Source organism: Mytilus edulis, chromosome 13, assembly GCF_963676685.1.
Source record: "Mytilus edulis chromosome 13, xbMytEdul2.2, whole genome shotgun sequence".
Lineage (NCBI taxonomy): Eukaryota > Metazoa > Mollusca > Bivalvia > Mytilida > Mytilidae > Mytilus > Mytilus edulis.
The window spans coordinates 57,774,384-57,787,303 of NC_092356.1; the positions used below are offsets into that span (position 1 = coordinate 57,774,384).

The 12,920-nt window shown below is 34.9% G+C and overlaps 2 protein-coding genes across 5 annotated transcripts in view; both read right to left on the reverse strand.

The window, feature by feature from the left end:
• The window catches only part of LOC139501986 (tyrosine-protein phosphatase non-receptor type 11-like), a 462,346-nt gene that overhangs the window by 201,764 nt on the left and 247,662 nt on the right, over positions 1–12,920 (reverse strand). The window lies entirely within an intron of this gene.
• The window catches only part of LOC139501230 (methyltransferase-like protein 27), a 45,010-nt gene that overhangs the window by 28,898 nt on the left and 3,192 nt on the right, over positions 1–12,920 (reverse strand). Inside the window, exon 1 of one of the 3 annotated variants that reach the window (XM_071290227.1) lies at positions 11,247–11,352. The exons of 1 other annotated variant lie outside the window; for it this stretch is intronic. The gene's annotated coding sequence lies outside the window, so the exon portion shown is untranslated. Of the gene's footprint in view, positions 1–7,271; positions 7,307–11,246; positions 11,353–12,920 lie in introns of those variants that run through there. One more of the 3 variants, XM_071290229.1, reaches the window with a different exon arrangement.

Consider the following 12,920-nt stretch of genomic DNA (forward strand, 5'->3'; position numbering starts at 1 on the left):
CTGTTACCTATTCGTTACCTATTCACTTATAATACGTTTGTTGTACGTTGCACCTTATAGAAAAGGATTTTCACTTGTGTTCATGTCTCTGGTGGTAACAATGTGTAATTAGAGATGAAATGACCCTATTAGCGTGCATGTACCCGTACCAGCGCTCGGTTAATACCCTGTTACCTATTCGTTACTTATTCGCTGTTAATACGTTTGTTGTACGTTGCACCTTTAAGGAATGAATTTCAATTGTGTTCATATCTCTTGTGGTAATAATGTGTTCTAATAGATGAAATACCTCTATTAGCGCATATTACCCGTTTCAGCGCTCGGATAATACCCGGTTACTTATTCGTTCCTTATTCGCTTTTAATGCGCAGGGTTTACGTTGCACCTTGAAATAAATCGTTTTTTAATTGTGTTCGTGTCTCTGGTGGTAACAATGTGTTCTTAGAGATGAAATGACCCTATTAGCGCGCGTGTTCCCGTTCCAGCGCTCGGTTAATATCCTGTTACCTATTCGTTACCTATTCACTTATAATACGTTTGTTGTACGTTGCACCTTTTAGAAAAGGATTTTCACTTGTGTTCATGTCTCTGGTGATAACAATGTGTTCTTAAAGATGAAATGACCCTATTAGCGCGCATGTACCCGTTCCAGCGCTCAGTTAATACCCTGTTACCTATTCGTTACCTATTCACTTATAATACGTTTGTTGTACGTTGCACCTTTTAGAAAAGGATTTTCACTTGTGTTCATGTCTCTGGTGGTAACAATGTGTAATTAGAGATGAAATGACCCTATTAGCGTGCATGTACCCGTTCCAGCGCTCGGTTAATACCCTGTTACCTATTCGTTACCTATTCGTTACTTATTCGCTTTTAATACGTTTGTCGTACGTTGCACCTTTAAGAAACGGATTTTCAATTGTGTTCATATCTCTTGGGGTAATAATCTGTTCTTATAGATGAAATACCCCTATTAGCGCATATTACCCGTTTCAGCGCTCGGATAATACCCGGTTACTTATTCGTTCCTTATTCGCTTTTAATGCGCAGGGTTTAAGTTGCACCTTGAAATAAATCGTTTTTTAATTGTGTTCGTGTCTCTGGTGGTAACAATGTGTTCTTAGAGATGTAATGACCCTATTAGCGCGCATGTACCCGTTCCAGCGCTCGGTTAATACCCTGTTACCTATTCGTTACCTATTCACTTATAATAAATTTGTTGTACGTTGCACCTTTTAGAAAAGGATTTTCAATTGTGTTCATGTCTCTGGTGGTAACAATGTGTTCTTAGAGATGAAATGACCCTATTAGCGCATATAACCCGTTCCAGCGCTCGGATAATACCCGGTTACTTATTCGTTCCTTTTTCGCTTTTAATGCGCAGGGTTTACGTTGCACCTTGAAATAAATCGTTTTTTAATTGTGTTCGTGTCTCTGGTGGTAACAATGTGTTCTTGGAGATGAAATAACCCTATTAGCGCGCGTGTACCCGTTCCAGCGCTCGGTTAATACCCTGTTACCTATTCGTTACCTATTCGTTACCTATTCACTTATAATACGTTTGTTGTACGTTGCACCTTTTAGAAAAGGATTTTCAATTGTGTTCATGTCTCTGGTGATAACAATGTGTAATTAGAGATTAAATGACCCTATTAGCGTGCATGTACCCGTTCCAGCGCTCGGTTAATACCCTGTTACCTATTCGTTACCTATTCGTTACCTATTCGTTACCTATTCACTTATAATACGTTTGTTGTACGTTGCAACTTTTAGAAAAGGATTTTCACTTGTGTTCATGTCTCTGGTGGTAACAATGTGTAATTAGAGATGAAATGACCCTATTAGCGTGCATGTACCCGTTCCAGTGCTCGGTTAATACCCTGTTACCTTTTCGTTACCTATTCGTTACTTATTCGCTTTTAATACGTTTGTTGTACGTTGCACCTTTAAGAAGCGGATTTTCAATTGTGTTCATATCTCTTGTGGTAATAATCTGTTCTTATAGATGAAATACCCCTAGTAGCGCATATTACCCGTTCCACCGCTCGGATAATACCCGGTTACTTATTCGTTCCTTATTCGCTTTTAATGCGCAGGGTATACGTTGCACCTTGAAATAAATCGTTTTTTAATTGTTTTCGTGTCTCTGGTGGTATCAATGTGTTCTTAGAGATGAAATGACCCTATTAGCGCGCGTGTACCCGTTCCAGCGCTCGGTTAATACCCTGTTACCTATTTGTTACCTACATTTGTTGTACGTTGCACCTTTTAGAAAAGGATTTTCACTTGTGTTCATGTCTCTGGTGGTAACAACTTTCATGAACAGAAATGAAAATCTTTTTCTAAAAGGTGCAACGTACAACAAACGTAGTATAAGCGAATAAGTAACGAATAGGTAACAGGGTATTAACCGAGCGCTGGAACGGGTAAATGCGCTCTAATAGGGTCATTTCATTTCTAAGAACACATTGTTACCACCAGAGACATGAACACAATTGAAAATCCTTTTCTAAAAGGTACAACGTACAACAAACGTATTATAAGTGAATAGGTAACGAATAGGTAACGAATAGGTAACGAATAGGTAACAGGGTATTAACCGAGCGCTGGAACGGGTATATGCACGCTAATAGGGTCATTTCATCTCTGATTACACATTGTTACCACCAGAGACATGAACACAATTGAAAATCCTTTTCTAAAAGGTGCAACGTACAACAAACGTATTACAAGCGAATAAGTAGTGAACATATAACAGGGTATTATCCGAGCGCTGGAACGGGTACATATGCGCTAATAGGGTCATTTCATCTCTAAAAACACATTGTTACCACCAGAGACATGAACACAATTGAAAATCCTTTTCTAAAAGGTGCAATGTACAACAAATGTATTATAAGTGAATAGGTAACGAATAGGTAACGAATAGGTAACAGGGTATTAACCGAGCGCTGGAACGGGTACATGCGCGCTAATAGGGTCATTTTATCTCTAAGAACACTTTGTTACCACCAGAGACACGAACACAATTGAAAATCCTTTTCTAAAAGGTGCAACGTACAACAAATGTATTATAAGTGAATAGGTAACGAATAGGTAACGAATAGGTAACAGGGTATTAACCGAGCGCTGGAACGGGTACATGCGCGCTAATAGGGTCATTTTATCTCTAAGAACACTTTGTTACCACCAGAGACACGAACACAATTAAAAAACGATTTATTTCAAGGTGCAACGTATACCCTGCGCATTAAAAGCAAATAAGGAACAAATAAGTAACCAGGTATTATCCGAGCGCTGGAACGGGTAATATGCGCTAATAGGGGTATTTCATCTATAAGAACACATTATTACCACAAGAGATACAATGTATGAACACAATTGGAAATCCGTTTCTTAAAGGTGCAACGTACAACAAACGTATTAAAAGCGAATAAGTAACGAATAGGTAACGAATAGGTAACAGGGTATTAACCGAGCACTGGAACGGGTACATGCACGCTAATAGGGTCATTTCATCTCTAGTTACACATTGTTACCACCAGAGACATAAACACAAGTTTAAATCCTTTTCTAAAAGGTGCAACGTACAACAAACGTATTATAAGTGAATAGGTAACGAATAGGTAACGAATAGGTAACGAATAGGTAACAGGGTATTAACCGAGCACTGGAACGGGTACTCGCGCGCTGATAGGGTCATTTCATCTCTAAGAACACATTGGTACCACCAGAGACACGAACACAATTAAAAAACGATTTATTTCAAGGTGCAACGTATACCCTGCGCATTAAAAGCGAATAAGGAACGAATAAGTAACCGGGTATTATCCGAGCGCTGGAACGGGTAATATGCGCTTATAGGGGTATTTCATCTATAAGAACACATTATTACCACCAGAGACATGAACACAATTAAAAAACGATTTATTTCAAGGTGCAACTTATACTTACACCGCGCATTAAAAGCGAATAAGGAACGAATAAGTAACAGGGTATTTTTCGAGCGCTGGAATGGGTACATACGCGCTAATAGGGATATTTCATCTATAAGAACACATTATTACCACCAGAGACATGAACACAATTGAAAATCCTTTTCTAAAAGGTGCAACGTACAACAAACGTATTAAAAGCGAATAAGTAACGAATATTAAACAGGGTATTATCCGAGCGCTGGAACAGGTACATATGCGCTTATAGAGTTATCACCTCTAAGAACCCAATGTTTTAACGCGTTAAACGATGTTTTATCGCGTTAAACGATTTTTTATCGCGTTAAATGATGTTTTAACGCGTTAAATGATGTTTTAACGCGTTAAAGGATGTTTTATCGCGTTAAACGATGTTTTATCGCGTTAAACGATGTTCTATCGCGTTAAATGATGTTTTAACGCATTAAATAATATTTTAACGCGTTAAATGATGTTTTAACGCGTTAAAGGATGTTTTATCGCGTTAAACGATGTTTTATCGCGTTAAACGATGTTCTATCGCGTTAAATGATGTTTTAAATAATATTTTAACGCGTTAAATGATGTTTTAACGCGTTTAAGGATGTTTTATCGCGTTAAATGATGTTTTAACGCGTTAAATAATATTTTAACGCGTTAAATGATGTTTTATCGCGTTAAAGGATGTTTTATCGCGTTAAACGATGATTTATCGCGTTAAATGATGTTTTAACGCGTTCAATAATATTTTAACGCGTTAAATGATGTTTTAACGCGTTTAAGGATGTTTATCTGGTGCAACAAAATTGGTACCGTTGATTTTATTACTACCACTGGGTCGATGCCTCTGCTGGTGGACTATTAGTCCCCGAGGGTATCACCAGCCCAGTAGCCAGTATTTCGGTACTGGCATGAAAATACGGATTTTTTGAGTTATTAAAATTTGCTGTTACAAAATATTAGAAATTATTATAAATTAAGGAATGTATCTCCCTCATGCAAAGCTCTGATTCCCTTCACGAATTTGGCTATACTTTTTGGACCTTTTGGATTATAGCTCTTCATGTTTTATATAAGCTTTGGATTTCAAATATTTTGGCCACGAGCATCACTGAAGAGACATGTATTGTCGAAATGCGCATCTGGTGCAACAAAATTGGTACCGTTGATTTTATTACTACCACTGGGTCGATGCCTCTGCTGGTGGACTATTAGTCCCCGAGGGTATCACCAGCCCAGTAGCCAGTATTTCGGTACTGGCATGAAAATACGGATTTTTTGAGTTATTAAAATTTGCTGTTACAAAATATTAGAAATTATTATAAATTAAGGAATGTATCTCCCTCATGCAAAGCTCTGATTCCCTTCACGAATTTGGCTATACTTTTTGGACCTTTTGGATTATAGCTCTTCATGTTTTATATAAGCTTTGGATTTCAAATATTTTGGCCACGAGCATCACTGAAGAGACATGTATTGTCGAAATGCGCATCTGGTGCAACAAAATTGGTACCGTTGATTTTATTAATAATAATAATAATAATAATAATAATATCTTTATTTAGAGAGAGTAACTCATTTGGATTACACCAATTTTCAATAAGGCTCTCTTAATACAATAATAATTACATTACAAATAAACAATGCATCAATAATAATAAATTAAATAAAGATTATGTACAATTTAAAATACAATAAACAATTATGATATGGCATTACAGTAAAAATATGATGGTAATGTTAAAAGTACATAAATGATGTTTTAACGCATTAAATAATATTTTAAAGCGTTAAATGATGTTTTAACGCGTTAAAGGATGTTTTATCGCGTTAAAGGATGTTTTATCGTTAAACGATATTTTAACGCGTTAAATGATGCTTTAACGCGTTAAATGATGTTTTAACGCGTTAAAGTAATGTATCTTAGCAACGTAATTGTGTTGAATTTAACGCGTTAGTGTGATTGATTATGACATCTGTGGCCAGTGCGACGGGTATTTTATCGCGATAAACGTCTTTTTCACCTACGGGTTAAATCCCAAACTTGATAATTGCAACGTTTAACGCGTTAAATATATTGATTTCTTTACGCGTTAAAATCTTGTTTTAACGCGTTAAAACTGTATTTATCGCGTTAAACGTGATTTTATCGCGTTAAATGTTAACGCGTTACTTTATCGGGTTTTTGACATGATCGGCCTTTCATAGAATACACACGATGTATATTTCTTTTGTCATTGTAGGAAATTGACGTTTCGATCACAGTTCACGAGCAGTGCATGCTTTGGATTTAATTTATCCTGTGTAACTTTAAAACATGATCATTGTTTATTTTCTTACACTTAACATTTCTCAATAGCAGCTTGTAACACAAATTGTAATATAATTTAGGAGCAGACATTTTATTGTAGGATTTCATTGAGATTAACAGACCTAGAGAGCGATTTTTACGGCATTGCAATTTCATTTCTCTACGGAAATTCTTGGGAGGTAGTTGCACCACGTTGTTTTGTGAAGTTTTAATACATGTATGCCCTGCTGACTGCACATTTTTAGGTCGATTGGACTTGTAGTTCCAGAGTATATCAGATAACTTGCAAGCATGTGGATTTTTTTTTCAGAAGAGATCTATGTAAATACAATATTAAAGAGAAAGAAAAACGGAGTTGTCGTTCTTCTCCGTTGAAAGGATAGATAGCACAGAGCTTCATTCAACAGTTGTAAGTGGAGGATAAAAACAAAAAGGGGGGGGGGGGCAAAAGGAGGTCCTCCAGGGGGACATTTAAAAAAAATAAAAACAGTACATACAAATGGTTAAAAAACGCCGTTTTACAATATGAATCAATTGCTTTAAAAAAAAAACAATTGTAAACGGTCTCCCCCCCCCCCCCCCCCCTAAGAAACATGATTGATTGCTTAATGTGCGTGTGTTTGTTTGTTTGTTTGTTGGTTTCTTTCTTTCTGAAAGGGGTTCATATTATTGTGTTACCCATGCCAAGAAATCCTAGCTAAAAATTCCGGTGGACCTCCTACGGCACCCATTAGTAGATACAGATTTAATTTCATTCAACAAATTAATTTATGACCTTTATATACGTCTCGCTAAGAACACGACCATATACCAAATGGTCAATATTAATCATCCATGTAATTTGCTCTATGGGATATTTGCAGAATTTCAACGGAGGCAATTTCTTGGCATGAATCCTTTGATTTGTTGTCTAGTTCTTCGGATACATCAATTTAATCATTTATTCATCTTTTGAAAACAGATATGACGATATAATGAAGATGCAAATCAATGTAACAAACAAATACTTAGAGAATTAAATGAACTGCAAAAGTAGCAAGACCAGATGAATCGAAAATGTCAGCGTTTCCTGTGACGCACGCACCATCCGTAATACAAATACTCATTGTGAAAAATTGTCAAAATAACAGATCATCGTTTCACAAAGAATCGTACGACAATCTTAGATCGTACGTCGGTCGTAAGTCAAATCGTAAGTTTTTGACCGTTTCATAAACAATCGTAAGTAGAATTTTATAGCAAGTTTGATCGTAAACTTACGAGTATTAACAGGCAGTCGTAAGTCAAGTCGTAGTGATTTAACCTGTCGACAATTTGTAAAAATCAACAACATTACATTATCTTAAAGAAAAATAAGTGTCATTGGATCATTAGAATACATGTATTTATGTTATATTGTCCCAATCATAAGTAACTGAAAATTTAAATTCCTGAAATAATCGTATTTTCCAGTACATTTGACTTTTTTTCCTTTAACTTAACTTTCAATAGTCCAAATATTTGACCATAAAAACATAGAAGTGAGTACGCTAGCACAGTACTATATATATATACGGAGCCCGGAAACTATCTTAATTCACTTTGCCATTATGGGATTGTTTATGTCTATAAATTTACTTATCAAATTTCATTTTCAAATTAAGAAAATTGTAAGAATCCTAAATTTTCGAATCCTAAATATGTTTAAGGAGCTACCATTTGATTTTTATGGGGGGGCTAGGATGAAAAATTTTGTCCTGCCTTTTTTTTTAGCTGTAATCTCTGTCCTGCCTTTTTATTTTTCACTCTGTTCGGTCCTGCCTTTTTTTTTTTAGTTTATCCTGACTTTTTTTTACCTAAATTGTCGTCCTGACTTTTTTTTTTTTACAAGTGTCTCATCCTGCCTTTTTTTTTTTACTCAAAACTCCTGTCCTGCCTATTTTTTTCAAATTTCATCCTAATTTTTTTAGGTGACGAGATTTTTATTTTTAAGTATTCAAGTGGATGGAAGGAAACATTAGAATTTCTTTGATTTTTCAAGTTCCCACCTTGATGAAAGAAAATAAATTGAACTATCTTTCAAATACAAACAAAAAATCCTTCACTCCATTTCAGCTTCAGATAAATATACTCTCCTCGAAGTCAAGATCTTGTTGAAAGTTAGAATTTGGGATCTTAAAGTCATAATAAACGAGTGAAAAATAATGTTATTCCAACTCTTGAACTAATGCATACAAACGTCATAAACTTACTAGTCTTCTGTGCACGATTTTATCATTTTTTTTCGCATAAATTTCGTATAATCGTCATTTTTTTTTCAATCGGTCAGTGTTGTTGTGAAAATATGGCAGGTAATTAAAGTTCGTGTTTTGAAGCCGAAGTTTAAATATAAACGATTGTCACCTGTTTGTCAACAATCAACAAAAAGCATGAATATTGAGCATGTATTTAACATGTACAATCAGATAATAGTTTATTTTAAGGACATTCATGCGTATTGCGATCACCGGATTTTTACGAGATGGGTCACACCACTGCATGAGGTCACTTTGCATACGGAAAATATGTCGGGGAATTGCTTTTTGAAAACATTTCATTGCCCCCCCCCCCCCCCTCCCGATTACAAGTGCAAACTTTTGGGCAATCGTTTTTATATTATAATTTGAGCATTTTCGAATTATACGGATGCTAGCAGATATCCCCTATATTACCCATATATTATATATAATTTTTATATAGAACAATTTCCTTTGAGGAGACAACCATACGAATCAATACTAGTAAGACAATTCTTTTAAGGATCCACTGAATGTTCTTTTATTAGGATAATATTCCATGTATAACTCTTTAAACCATAAACTATTTATACATGTATCTATTAAAAAGATTTGTGTTCTATTTTTAACATAGAAACTTTCAACAAAATTGCGGACGTGAAAGAAAACACCATTAGAAAAAAACAAACACGTCAGAATACAAAATGTAGCGATGGATTAATGATCGTGAAACATCATTTTTGTTTATTTTTCATTTGTTATAGTCTAAAAACTGTTGTATGAATATTAAATTATAGTTCCGACCGTAAAGAAGGTTAAAAATTTAAATGTATTATAGTTTAGTGTCATCTATATGACTGACTGACAGCAGCGGATAATTTATGACCAGTATTAATTTATGTGGTTCCTTTCCTTTTCGATACTTTGAAAATATTTTTAATTGTTCCGAATGGTGTGATAATTTTTAAAATAGGGGATATCTAGTCTTACCGTACAAGACTAAGTTTAGTATTAATGTCACAAACTTGCCCCCCATTCTGCTTATTTCCTGCTACACGATGTCTTTTCCCAGTGAATATAGGGTTTTTGTATGGACAGTTTTGACATACTACATGTACATATAGAATACAGGGGCGGATCCAGGATTTTGCAAAGTGGGGCGAAGTTTTTTTAATTCGCCGAGCGGAGCGAGGCGAACAAATTTTGGGACCTTTTTTTGGCTAAAAAACATAAAATAAGTGTAAAATGCACTTTTTAAACGGTTCTTGACGTGGGGCATGTATATTTAATAGTTGCTGTTAAGTGTAAGAGTTGGACATTTTTGATGTTGTATTCTCCCCATACATAAATTGTCTATCATAAAATTATAGTATGGGTCAAAAGCTATGAACTGATATATTTGATGTGGGACTTGTCAGTAAAAAATTGACATGGACAATTCTCGCTTGTTGTATGTTAAGTTAGCATAAACTCACAGATTTCTTGTTGTAAACAAGATACACGCCGCGCTATTCGATGAATTTTACAATACGAGCGACACGAGTTAAAAAAGACAAACAAGCAATTTTTATACAAATGTTTGGTTGATATGTTTTACCCAACACAATTGAAAATTAACCAAAGGCTATTAATGAGTCTGAAACGACAACGAATTTGTGAATGACGGTCGACAAATGGAGACATAAAGGCCACACCAGCAGGCAGGTTGCAGTCTGATCTTGATAAAAGTATTCGATATATCAGTTCATGCAAACCCCCGTCCCGAAAAAAGTACGCCCGTTTTTTATTTATTATGTTCATTTAATGCTATATTATTCTGTTGGAAATTTTCGTTTCTATTAGCCAAAAAGTGGACAAGATTATTGTTTTCAATCTAAATACGGCCAGACTCTCAGATCTCAGACTGCCTCCTCAAACAATGGCTCGAACCTTGCACTTTAAATCTATCCAGAGCTTATACTGACTGGGGATAATTATTCAGCTATGTTATTTTAAGATAGGCGCGGGCGTTTGGGGTTAAACATAATTTCGTAGGTAAATAATATTAATGTGGAACTTTTTTCATGAGATTATAATAGAGTATAACTTTTTTTGGTTGAATTGTGAAATAGAAGTCAATACGTTCTTGCTCACTCCTTTGTCGCTTTGAAGGTGTCATGATTTTTCATGCTCAGAATTGCAAATGTGTTCCTGTAATTTGAATTTCAAAATGACTGAGTGACGTTTTTTCGACGAACTGGTCAGCTCAACCATACCGAATAACTCTACTGTGATGCGACTGCCATATAAGTTAGAGGTTTAGCACTATAAAACCAGGTTCAATCCATCATTTTCTACATTTGAAAATGCCTGTACCAAGTCAGGAATATGACAGTTGTTGTCCATTCGCGATCGTTTGATGTGTTTTATCATTTGAATTTGCCATTTGATTAGGGACTTTCTGTTTTGAACTTTCCTCGGAGTTCAGTATTTTGTAGTTTTACTTTTGAAATAATCAGTAAATACTGGCGAAAAAAAATCTGTATATGAAAAGAAATGTCTCATAAAAATTAAATACACGGGAAATGACAAAGTTTACGAAGTCTAGTCTAAGTCCAAGTAAAAAGGGGGGCGTACGCCCTCATGCCCCCCTCTGTATATATCCGCCACTACACGCAGTTACTGACAGCTTGTTCAAAGCCAATAACAAATAATAAAAAAATCAAGCATCTAAGACTAAATTCTTACCAAGATTTCTGTAAATCAGTGTTGATTGAGACCCATTGGAAAGAAATGCACCACTATTATTCTGTGTAACAGATTGTCATTGTTGCGTCAACCAGATTGATTTCTTGTTTTACTTCATTTGAATTTTAAAAGTGCAAGAAAAATTGATTTCTTGTCCAAAAATACCGTGTTTTGCACTTATAAACCTTTCTTCTTGTTTTTAAAACATGCTAAATGTTTATATTTACATGATTGTGTAAATTTACATTCAAACATTAGATGAATTGCATTTATTTCAAACGTTCCAGAAAACATGCACATATTAGAATAAGCTGACAATAATTCAAGTGAAACAGGGATGGGGATATACAAAGTACTGTAACAGAAAAGTTAGAGTATCTATACTAATAAACGAGAAGACCTACTTTTGTGTGTCGCTTCTCTTCCTTCTACAATGAATTAATCATCATGCCTCTGTGTTCTATATAGGTATAGTCGCATTTGTCATCTTTTCTTATGATTATTCAATTTGTGTTATTTTGGGAGGAAAACGAAAATAAAGGTGTCAAACCACCAATTAAAAATTCCTATCTGTTCAACCGAATCTTGCAATTTTCACAGCTATCTAAATATTTTACCTTAAGTTTAACTTCAAGGAAACCAGGTATATCCTGAATTGTACATGTATCACCTTTCTACATGTCAATTTTTAACCAATGTTTAAAGTTTTATATGAAATTTCTGATCTTGAAAACACAGGTACTTCCAAAATAACTCCCTGTTTTCTGGAAATCTTAAATTAGTGTACTATGAAGCGCATTAATCCTGAATTTTTAACGCAAACTCATAGACAAGTGAATTTTGTCTCAAAATGGTCTAAATATATTTCCCTTTCACCAGAAGTTTCATTTCTGCATATTTGTTGGTTAGTTTAAGTAAACAATGACATAAAAAGTACTATTTTGTGTCAGAGTTCAATATACTGTCGAGACCGCACTGTTTTTCCTCATCACAATTATGTAGAAATAGTGGTGAGCAACAGTGATCAACAGTTTTCACACTTGTTTTAACTGGTCGGCAGATATCTTAACTCAGACACCTGATTTTCGTTTTGAAGGTTGTCTTCATGACTGTTTTCATATTCATTTTCAAAATCCTGTAGCATTTCTTCAATTTTAGCAAACAAGTTCATTCTCCTAGAAGATACATACTTTCCGTCAGATTTACCATTGTCCCATTGAAAAGTCGCCGGTTGAAATTTTAACATTGCAAAATCTGGTCAAAGGGACGTAATTCGTACAAAACGTCGCAATATTTCGCGGAATCCGCTAGACGGCGTTCATTTACTGTTACTTGACCTTAATAAAGGAATCCAAAGAGCAAAAAATATATATATAGGTCATCGTGCTTGTTTTCGAGATATGAGCCATTGAAATATTAGCGGGAAAATATTTTCTCTTGACTTTTCATAGCTTTATCATTGACAAGTTAAAGTTCTCAAAAACTGTTAAAAAGTAATTAAAATTTTATAAGACTTTAATTTACAGATTATCGGTTTATCATTATACATGTTAAAGAATTTCAAAATGAAAAATGGGGGTCACCAGGCAAATTTTTTCAAGGCATTCAAATGGATAAAACCAGAGGATTCTGAAAATCTGACAAAAATTCAAAACCTGACAAGCCAGCTTCCTT